This window comes from Cygnus olor, chromosome 8 (assembly GCF_009769625.2).
Source record: "Cygnus olor isolate bCygOlo1 chromosome 8, bCygOlo1.pri.v2, whole genome shotgun sequence".
NCBI classification, from domain to species: Eukaryota; Metazoa; Chordata; class Aves; order Anseriformes; family Anatidae; genus Cygnus; species Cygnus olor.
The window spans coordinates 32326847-32338280 of NC_049176.1; the positions used below are offsets into that span (position 1 = coordinate 32326847).

At 43.2% G+C, this 11434-nt stretch overlaps 1 long non-coding RNA gene across 2 annotated transcripts; it reads right to left on the reverse strand.

The window, feature by feature from the left end:
- Window positions 1–2150: 2150 nt before the first annotated feature.
- LOC121073716 lies at window positions 2151–9344 on the reverse strand. Of its 2 annotated transcripts, XR_005821907.1 has the most exons (4): window positions 9111–9344; window positions 6831–6969; window positions 3788–4063; window positions 2151–3683 (listed from the first exon to the last, which is right to left on the reverse strand). It is a non-coding gene; the product is annotated as an uncharacterized LOC121073716 (long non-coding RNA). The 2 variants fall into 2 exon arrangements; XR_005821908.1 differs by lacking the exon at window positions 6831–6969.
- Window positions 9345–11434: the final 2090 nt, after the last annotated feature.

The following is an 11434-nucleotide window of genomic DNA, read 5'->3' on the forward strand; positions in this document are numbered from 1 at the left end:
GCTCCTGTAAATTGGAAAGTTGTTTCCATATCCATCTGATCTGCTCTGTTCAGAAAAACAGACCTAACCCTCCTGGCAGAATTCATTTCTCACTTCCACTTTCAAGTGGTCTCTAAATATAAGAAGCCATGCCTGTCCAATTAATCACAGTGCTGAACATCTTGAATACCTGGGGAGAAAGCAAACTACAGCTACTGGAAAGTTTAATTTGAACACTTGAACTAAATCAAGGAGTATTTAAAGCACAGTGACAGTTGTCAGGTAGCAGGTAAGAACTAACCCCTCCCGGCTTTTTTTTCCCCGCTCTTTCCTTGAAATCTTCTGGTAACTGGAGAAATTGTCAGTTCCTGTAAGGCTTTCTGAATCTTGCTGATGCTGCCCTTATTGAGTTAGAAAAGGGAAGGAGAATAAAGCCCACTGGTAAACATTTAAGTTCCAAATTATTTTAATTTACACCCTAGTGACATGAACAGGCTTTCACATATGGTGTCAATGTGTTAACTGAATTTTCTCCACCTTCTACTTGATAAGCACAATGCAGACTCGGCAGTCCTACAAAGAAACAGCTGAATATAACATACCACACTCCTTCTACACTTTGGGAATTGTCATATTGCATCTGTGGGATTAAATTTTTTAAGGAGTTGTCAAGTTTAATTGGAGAGTTCACACAGTCCCAGCTCTGGTGCTGTGATTTATCCAGCAAGTGTTTTGCTTTTATCGCTTTACACTAACTCGCAGATCTAAATAAAACCATCTACGAACAAAGGCTGTGGAATCAGGCAAACTGCTTTCATACGTTGGTTTTCCTATGGTTTAATTTCTCTGTTTCATCATTTGATGGAGGTTCAGTTATGTTTCAAACTTTCCCACAGGCCTGGTGCTTAAGGCTGCGGATGCAGAGCTCCAGAGGGAGCAGGACCAGGCACGCTGAGCCCTGACTCGCTGTGCCATGCAGCAGCAGAAGCACCAGGACCGACACACCTGCAGGAAGAGGAGTGCTGTCCAGCCGTGCCCATGGGCAGGCTGAGCTGGGAGCCCAAGGCTCGCTGGCAGGGCTGCTCTCTTCCCAGCCCACACAGCTCTGCCCAACAAGCACCAGCGCGCGCGGCTCCCAGCTGTCCATGGGACCCACCACAGCCTGAAGGGACACCTCTGTGTGCATCTAAGTGTACGAGCACACAGCAATAAATAAAAATTTCTGTTTGGAATAATGCTTTACAAGCATTAAGCTTGGCAACGCAGGTACAAGCTGGGATCAGCATTGAGCACGAGCCCAAGCACAGCGTATTTACCTGGTATCCAAAAAGCACTTCAGCACCTCTCAGGAAAACGAGCCAGCAGTACGTTACTTTTCTCTGCCTGGTATTTGAAGATGACTGCATCCTTAAACTAACAAAGCAATGAGCTTTTAATAAGTTAAGCAGACCATGTCAAACCCACGGGGTGCACCAGGTGAGAGGAGGCAGGCATGCAGGGCCTCACATCACACAGTGCCTTGCTTCCGCACAGTGCCCGGCGGCACCGACACAAACCCGGGCAGCTCCTGCCCGCCAGCCCTGCTCAGGGACATTTGTGGACAGCACACGGCAGCACAGGGCACTGAATTCAGACTGTATTTTCCTTCTAAACATCAGTTTGACTAACAGCTGCAAGATATTTGTGAGGGAGCAAGCATTATCTGTCTCCCTAGACACTGAGAGGACTACGCCTAAAGCTTAGTGTGGGGGCAAAGCACTGCCTTACAACGTAAGTAAGGATTGCTGCAGTTATCCATGGAATTGATTTGAATACGTTTGTTTTGATCACATGCAATAATACTTGTAGGAACCTTCTTTTAACTTTGTATAAAAGGAGAGATGCAATTTTACTCAGAAATCACATTCTTTTCATCACTCAGCAGCGGGTGAGCTTCCAAGGAATCAAGGTACAGGGTTTTGTACCAATAACACGTGTTTTGGAGCCCTGAAGACCTTGGGTGCAGTCTTCTCTGCACGGATTCTAGATGTTTCAGTTCGTGCTCACTCCCACCTGTTCTAATGCAGTACCTGTTTGTTTTGCCTCCAGCACACACTCACTACCTGCAGCTTGTAAACTAATATTAAAGTGCAACATGCGATTGCTGAGCTAGGGATTGAGCCATAAAAGCCTTTTGCAGCACTTACTTTATCTTGGGGAAAACAAACAGCACATTTCCTAAGCGAGCTCCCAGCTGCATTATGCAGGCAGCATGCTGGGGCATTAACCCTTCTCCACCTCAGTGCCAACGGAGACCTGCTTCACGCGACAAGAGTTAACAGGGAGGATGTGCACACACCAACGATGCATTTACTGAGAGAAACTACTCGAAAAAATGAAAAGATATTTTAGTCTTTCAAATATTTAGAGCTCTCAATTTGTACATATTTATTCTACTTACACAAAAACAGTCCCCTGGAAAGCTATATACTAATCCATAGACAGAAAAACAGAAATTGCTTCCTGCAGCAGTGGAAGTTACCCCAACACAGAGATGAATAGCGTAGGTATACATTCATAGAAAATATTGATAATTTTTTCTTTGATATAAAAATACATTTATATTTAAAAAAACAGACCCAAAAATAAATGAAAATGTCCAACCATATACATGCCTTTCCAAAGTACTCTAAAAAATGTAGCTAGCATAAACTGCAAGAAGATGGAGGACTGCAGGAGTTTGTATAATATTTAGAATTTTTTTTAAGACGTCTCTCACAGTAGCTTTGTTACAGTTGATTATGCCTTAGGGCTACACCAGATGATTTATTTTTGTTTTTTATTTTGTTAAGTTCATATAATCCAATAGTCTTCTCTCTCATTAATATGAGCAGAAATTTAGAAGACCAGACCCATTCTTGGCCAAGGGATCAATTTTCAAAAGAAAGAATTATATATCTGTCCCCTTAAAAAAAGGCAGAAAACTCCATTAAAATTTACAACAATTGACAGCTTCCATCTTCACATTAATTCTTAGCTCTAAGCCCCATGGGAGTCGAAACGTTCAGACCATCTTCACCTTTATCACTTTTTATCAGTGCCCCTACAGGAATCAGAGCCCATTAAAAATAAAGACTTAGATGAAGTCCACAATCCAGCTAAGAAAGTGCTTTGGAAATTAGTTTAGTCAAGCTGGCCTACAACATCTACATTTTTCACTTCTGTCTGTGACTACTGGCAAACAAGCTTCCCATTACCACGTGTAATAGGTGCAGCGCTCCATCTCGTCGTTACCTTCTTACAACAGGCAATGCCTCTGTCTGAGCTGATAGCAAGGCTCCCAGTTAAGAGTTTTTATGTAACACCGTTCCTTTTTCATTGTGTACCATCATTCAGCACTGAAAATATTTGCAAAGGCATACCTAGTTCACATAGCAATTTGTTTTTTATGTGTGAAACAGTGATACAAAGAGAAGGAGCTACAGTTTAGCAGGACCTGCATGAGCAGGCAAATCAAGTTCGCACACAGTATGCCCACCCTTGTCGTTCTCAGATGACAACGAGCACAGTGAGAGGCACAGCCGATGCTGCAGGATTACACCTGGGAGCTGCTGCGGCTTCCTCTGACCTCCCTCTGTTCTGCCTCTCCCCTTCCAGCCGCACTCCCAAGGGGGGATCCTGGCGGCCCCAGCTGTAACACCGTGGTACGGGCTGGGGGAAAGTATCTGAGATGGCAAAAAGGATCCAATGAAGTCCCCCAGTCAGCACATCAGTTATCCAAAACAGACTTCTGCCAACCCCCAGACACGTTTTTATCCGTGCAACACACTTGAATACAACACGCAGAGCTGATCATAGTCCAGCCACAAACAAAGCTTTCCAGGCTTGAGGATCTGTCCTGGGGCTCCTGTGGTCTCAGCCGCAGTCAGGAGGAACTGTGGACACCACAAAGCATGAGCGGTGCTGAGGATCTCCTTTAGTTCTGTGCTTCACAGTAGCACCTACATGCTTCAATAAAGGTGTACCTTGTTCTGAAGATATCTTATCTTTTTCATGCACATCTATTCTTCTTTGCTAGATTCCTTTGTAATTTGAAACCAGTTGACTAGATGGGGGGAAAAAATCCTTACACCAAAGAAACACAATCATGCCAGAAATGAGTCGCCCTCGACCTCATAATTCTGACCATATGTACCCAGGAAAATAATACATGGCTGATCATGAGCTCAGCTTAACCCATTTAACTGTTAATATAATGTTTTCATACCTTTCTTCCTGAAGTCATTCTTTAAAGGGGCTTTAAGATGGCTATTCATACAGCAGTGAATGGCACTTATTGAAACCACACATCTTACCCTGGCATCCACAGGTTTCGTTGTTGACTTCGACCATAAATATTTACATATTTTTCCTTAGGGTAAATTCTACAGGAATAATTTTCTTAGCCAAAATAATATCTTAGAAGATATAAATTGTATACAAAATGTATACAAGAGCTTTTTTCTGTGACACATTCTCATTTGTTAACATAACTTTGACAGTCTTATTCCTGAGTGCAACAGTCTAAAGATGTAGATGCTAAGCAGAGCTATAATTACCATGTAATTTGTTCTAAAATTCCCATTCCAAAATAATGAGATACACAGATTGAAAAACAGCTGGACTGTCAGAAGGGATAGCAAAAAGTTCCTGAATAACCTCGGTCAAGTTCCAGCCATAGTGCAGGTCTCCTCCAGTGTTTGCAGACTGGAGATTCAGGACATCAGTAGGGATTAGCAGACCCACACCTTCTTCCTACTGCAGCTGCCCAGGATGAAACCTCAGTTTTAACCCCATCACACTCACATAAGACCAGCAACTGAACACAGGCTCCTGTGTTGTCTGAAATTTGAGGGCCTGAATACTGCAGGAAAGCAGATAGTATTGCTGCTTATGGTGCCTTCAGGACACGCAGAGAGACACTGGAGCATCAGTTGCAGAGCAACAACCCCAGACTGGAGCCCTGCCTGCACTGGCATGTCACGAGAACAAGCTCTGAGCAATCCTCATTCCAGCCCACAGTAATTAAGTGCAGAACATTGACCTTTTAAGCTTGCTATTGTTTAATTATTTTGTAGAAAAAAAGTGGGCTCTCCTCCATATCCCTCTCCAATAAACTCTACTGGGAAGGAGACTTCATTTAAGGGAGAGAGGAAAGTTGAACCTCCCATGCATTAATACTTACTACAATCTCTTGATGGGCCATTTAAAAATAAAAGTGATCCACACATACAGTGGCACATTATATTTGTTTTGTCATGAACATTTAAACCTGTATATATTTTGTGTTAATTATGCTAATTAAATGAAGTAACCTGTAAAATTTATCGGGTGAGAGCCCAAAGAGCAGAGGGCATGCCATAGCTTAGAAAGGCCGCATTCTGCTTCCACAGTCCAAAGCAGATTGGTTTGTTCATTTTGGGAACTGCTGTGAAGAATTCAGACAACCCGGCTGATTTTAGAAGCATTCACTGTGATGTATGATGGTCTATTCAAATCCCCAGGCTTTTGGCTCAGACCAGTAGTTTACATCTAAATTACTTTCTCCATTAAGTTCAAACTTTAATTTCCAATATATTAAATCTGTGTTGTTCAAAACAACAAAAGGCTCTTTTTATTAGCTTTGTTCCTACAATTATTAGATTAAGCATGTCATTAAAAAGTAGTTTATCAAGATTTCTTGTAGGTATAGTTTGGTAGTGATGAACAGAGCTGATTTTTGAATATATTTAGAGAGGAAGAAAATTCACATCACATATGACAGCCCCATATCAATCCATTGTGTCTTATTAAAAAAATGATACTTTCGTAACAGATTAAACTGACCTGTGGGAAGAGCACGGCTGAAGATTGTGATGCACTTGCTGTGCTCCTCAAATGCTTTGAATACTGGAAACTAGCAAGGGGCTTTGGTTCATGTTCTCCCTTCCCTAATATATATTCGTTGCTAATATATTGTGCACAGTGATCAATCTAATGGGAAAAAATAAAGTGTTATTTTCCTCTGATAGTAGCTATCATGTTTTTGTTTCTGGCAAGAATCAAGGTGAAGATGGGTTATATTTGCTGTAAAACATCAGGCACATCTTTTCAGAAACAGTTTTTCTTTTGTTCAAGGTGATGCTTAACAGGTCACACAAAAAAATAATAAAATTCTTTAAGCAGTTAGAAGCACCTTGTCAACAGTCTCACCATGAGTAAGAGTCACCTCCATCTCAATAGATCTGGCTTCCTGAAACAAACAGCATTCGACCCCATGTGCCCTACATGGGGAACAACGTGCCGCAGCCCCCACTCAGCCACAGCCAGCTCTCAGCACTGGTGGAGGCTGGGCACTTGGGCCGACCAGCAAGCCACAAGAAGTGCCATACCTTTTGTTTATTTGTTTGTTTTTACCAGCTTCTATGATAGCAATACTTGAGAGAGAAAGGAGAGAAGCTAGGGATGAAAAATAAAATATTTATCTTCAACTGCCACAAGCTGAAGATAAAAGTTTTCATGCTGTTCTGCACTTGAACTTCCACCATGGCTAAGCTTTCCTCTGAGGTAAGAGTCACACGATTGTCCTTTTTCTATTCAATTAGAGCCCTTGATTAAGGCTGGCCATCAGTTCTATTTGTTAACCTGCATGCAATACCATATTAATTTTAGTAACGACCCCCAACAACTAATTGTCTGTGTTCTACCCTGTTACAGTTCAAGTGTCTGAAGGTTCAAGGTTGGCAATGTTCAACACATCATTTGGAAAGGAAACTCCTTCTGTTTCTCACCCAAACGAGCTTTTAGAGTTGTTTTCAAAATGTTTTACAAAAAGACTGAGTTTCAAGACTGACCTGCAGAACCTGCAGGTGAGTGTTTGTAGGCTTTGAGGAGAAACCTTGCACTGACCGACTTGCAGCCTCTCACGGGCACAGCAGGTGCCAGGAACCCAAGGAATGCACATCCAACAGGAGCGAACTGCTCGCTCTCTACCTAGATCCAGAGACAAACGATGTTTTCTCTCAGAGCAAACTTCATGGTCTTCTAACATCTCATAGTCTTTGTAACAAACAACGTAGTGTATATTTGCCAACAAGTTAAAGTTTATGGAGAAACACATCAAAAGGAGACATTTTTAACCAACAATTCTCATTCTGCCATTGTCTAACTACCCAGTGATTCACAATAGAGATCAACGTTGCCAAAACTTGTGGGAACATTTGGCTGCCAGCCTCACAGGGCTTTAGCATCATTCATATATATTAGGCAAAAAAGACCACAGAGAGGCTGCGCTCCAGCTTCCCATACCATGGACCTTTATCCAGGGATCCCCACTCCCAGCCAAATAAGTGCTCTTTTCCCCTTTCACACTTCCACCATCTGCAGAAGGTAGATAACACACAGACTTAACTAACAGCAAATGAGTTGTCAAAGTGTATCTCTCCCATCCCAAATGAGAGCATCTCAGAGAAAAGAATAAGCTAATTAGATATACATACAAAACGTTTTTGCAAGCTCTCTTTAGATGTAGATCATATATCCCAGGTGGAAAACAGATTGCTCGTTTGTTCAGCCAGCTTGCTGAAGAACAAGTTCCTGACATTTTTTGTTATTATTTTTATAGCTATATTCATGAAGTCTTGTGGTTGATAAGTAGGGCAATTTGCATCACTGGTTTGGATGGAGGTTGATGCATCCCTCTGCAATGCAGTTTCAAGCATTTAGAAAAGCAGGACCCAAGTGCAGCTAAGCAGTGTGCTACCCCCTGCATTTTTAAACACACATCATGCAACAATCTCTGCTGGCTGATAAAGTGCAGTCATTAGAAACACTTGCTGCACCTTTAGCTTCTTTGTCTTCAATCACTAAGATGCCTGGCATTTCAAAAAGTCAAGTGGGGAGGATTAGACTCAGCTGAGAAAAATATCTTTGCACAAAGATTGCAAATACCAGTTTGAGTAGGAAGCACATTCACAAAGAAGAAGAAAGCAGAAATCACTCTCTATTTGTTTCTGTTACAAAAAGGAAGAGGACTGTAAGCCCCAAGTATCAAAACAAAGACTTATCTGATGGCAATCAGAGGTTAAAAACGCTTTTGCTACAAATAAGCATGCTTCCTCAGAAGCGCCAACATGCTTTCCATAAATAATTCACTAATAGCCAGTGTACCTCGTGTGTTTTGTCAGTAGAGGTTTGTTCTCCATCCGCGGGCAGGCCACAGCTGCAGCCACCAGGCTGCTCCCACCCACCAGGGCAGGACCACGAGGCCAGGAGAAGGCAGCCCTGGCTGTCTGGGGGCAGCTCACCAGGGGGGCACAGCACCAGCAGCCAGGGGTCCTGGGGGCAGCCCCCTCCTCACAGGGCAAGACAGGCACTGGCCCCAGCGCCGCCAGCACCAGGCTGCAGCCGCTGCCAGCGACAGCGGCCCTCAGGCTCAGGCCTGGTGCTCCTACATGAATGTTTCAGAGCTGCCTGGACTTTGCTTGTACCAATGAACAGGAAATAAAGTCACTGGAAGCAATAGAAGCATAAGTAGAAAATCTGTCCACATGCAGTGTTTTAATCTCAATGCACAGACACTGTTTTGTTCTGAAATCCATTGGTAACTGAATCAAGGACTGAGGATTCACTTGTGGCACCCAATTCCAAACTTACTCTGAATACATCTACTTGACATTGGTTATTTATCCTTTATGATAGCAAAGTAATGCCTCCAGTAATGCAAACTATAGTGGCTGTAATGACTACGTTGAGATTATAGTACACACTTCTGTGACTCTTGGACCATATATCACCTAAATTCAAACCAGTATATCTCGCACAACACCACCAGTTTAAATCAAGAGAGAAGCACACCAACACTTTGTGATCTTCCCAGCAAACTGACAAATGTTTCAGACAGCATGTACAACCCTCACATGTTTATATAACACAATTATGTTCTAAAACAACCCCAATCCTACCTTTTTTAATAAGATGTAATAGCTTTCATTTTACTTACATCTCCCGTTCATACATGTTGCCAAAGGCTCCCTTGAAGCAAGGAAAAGGCAGTTTTAACACTATTCATTATTTAGAAACCTACTGAGACCCTAGACTAGCCCAGCCAATGTAAAAATAACAGAAGCACTCACCCTGCAGATGTTTAGGGTAAGTTTCATGATTTTATGCCCTTCTTTTCTGTCTGCATTTTGCTCCAGCACAAAACCCCACTTTATTACACTTCCTACCAGCTCCAGTGCCTGCAGCTTACTCCTCACTTGGAGCCCAGATAGGAAAGGAAGCAAACCAAGGGCCAGCACCCCCACACCTTCTTCTAGGATGTGGGCAGCCCCCACACGCTGATGTGCCGCACCTGGGGCTAGGGAAACTCCCTCGTGCAAGGGGCACCTTCTCCCTACGGCAGGGCAAGAAGGCAGAGAGACGAGACGAGCAGAGCCCACCTGTGCTCTGCCTGTGTCAGGGCAGCCCACCTGGCTGCCACAGCTGTGGTGTTTTACTGCTCAGCTCGGCTCCTTTTCTGCAGGAGAAAGGGTGGCAGGAACAAAGTGACGAAGGGCAGGCAGGGGGACAAATGACCAAGAGGTCTCCCTGCCTCTTGTAGGCAGCAAACCTGTGGTGTGACAGCTTAGGGAAAGCAGCCTTGCTCCTGGGAGGACGAGGAGGAGGAGGACGGGCAGGGGGCTGCGCAGGCAGCACCAGGTCACGTCCTGGGGGAACAGTGCAGAAGAGGGGCAGGGACAGGAGCAAGTCAAGCGTGTAGGCACATGAAAGGGTTAATTAGCAGCTGCCAGTAGTTACTGTCTAATATGTATCTGAGAAGATAACTATTATTTAGGCACCCAGCATGCATGGCAGTGACATAATGCTTCTATCTTCTCCTTCGTTAGCTGATGGAAACATTACACAGATATATTTCTGGAACTAATTGGACTGATCCTATTCTCTCAGCTGGCTTGCATGGTTTAAATATGCCTTCTATTAACTCAGCTGTTTTCTTAATCCAGCACTAGACTTTTAAATACTGTTACTCCTAACACAGCAATGACTTCAGCGTGAATAACTCTGCTCCCTAGGCACATTACTATATCGATAATGTGATTTGAGCCCTGATGCATGCACCTCCAATACCCTGATATGCAATTTGAAAGGCTATTACTTAAAGGCTCAGGTTGCTGGAAAAAATAATTTAGCAGATGAAGAGCAGTCTTTTCCAACACCAATGTGGTGCAGCTCTGGCCCCCTCAGCAGTGCGGTGCCCCGTGGGATGCTGTCACTGTCCCCCCCCAGCACCATGTCCATGGAGAGCACACACAGCAGGGGCCCTTCAGAGGCTGTGAACATCCTCCTGAATGAAGGATGGCAAGGAAATAACACTTTATCTGCAGTAAACCCACCGGTTACACTGGAAGGCATTAAGTTCTACCCTACCACCTGGATAACAAAAGTAGCAAACAGTTGGTCTCAGATGTTGACAAATTGCAGAAGACTGAACTTCACCTCTGCAATATGTAAAATACGTTACATTGTGGGTCTACTACGAAAACAAACACTTTTTAGATGGGTTGACAGCTCCCCAGGCAGCAGTTGAGGCAGCTGAGGGAGACGGCAGTGCTGGTGTTCCTGCCAGGGATGCTCCTCCTGCACCAGGAGGACTTCAGAAACTGCTCTTCCCTGAATGAACCATAATGTGGAGGTCTCCCAGGCTTGTTGCCCATTTATATACCACTTTTTCCCTTCCTCATATGCTGAACAGGCTGACCATACAAATTAACTTGTTGTCCCATTCCCTCTGTTCCTCTGAGTAACATTTAATTAGTAGGAAGGCACAGCGTACCAGGAGGACTCCCTGTTTACCAAATACAAACGTTGCAGAGCAGTCTCAGCTTTGGAAGCACACGACAGACCAAGTTGCTTTCCAGGGTCGCTCTGAAGCACGGAGGAGCCAGGCACTTTGCATGGCATCATGCTGTAATTTGTAATTGACAGTTTTCTTGCGAGAGCTTCCCAGCCAAATCAAGAGATTGTTCTCCAAAGACAGGCAGCTGGGTAAATGTCAAGAGCTCAAAAAGTAAATTACAGTGCAAACAGGTTTGATATTTCTATGAAATGAAAGTTAAGCTCATTTCTTTTTAAAATACAGAATTTTATTTAAAACAAGTGAAAACCTTCTATTGTGACCTTTATGAGATTCCAAACAGTGACGAATTTGGTCATTACAAATAACCTTTTCCTAGCAAGAGCTTTACCAGTGGGGACTTTCTTGCAGTAATATATGTGAATTAATTTCCATCGTACAAAACAATAAATAATATAAAAATCTTGTAAGATACCTAATCTACAGTAAAATACGAAGAACAAAAAAAGAAAGAAAAAAAAAAAAAAGGAAGCACTTCTTTAAAGCATCACCATGAAATATTTTATTTTGTGCCATGGCTTACTAGGAAGCCAATTCTGT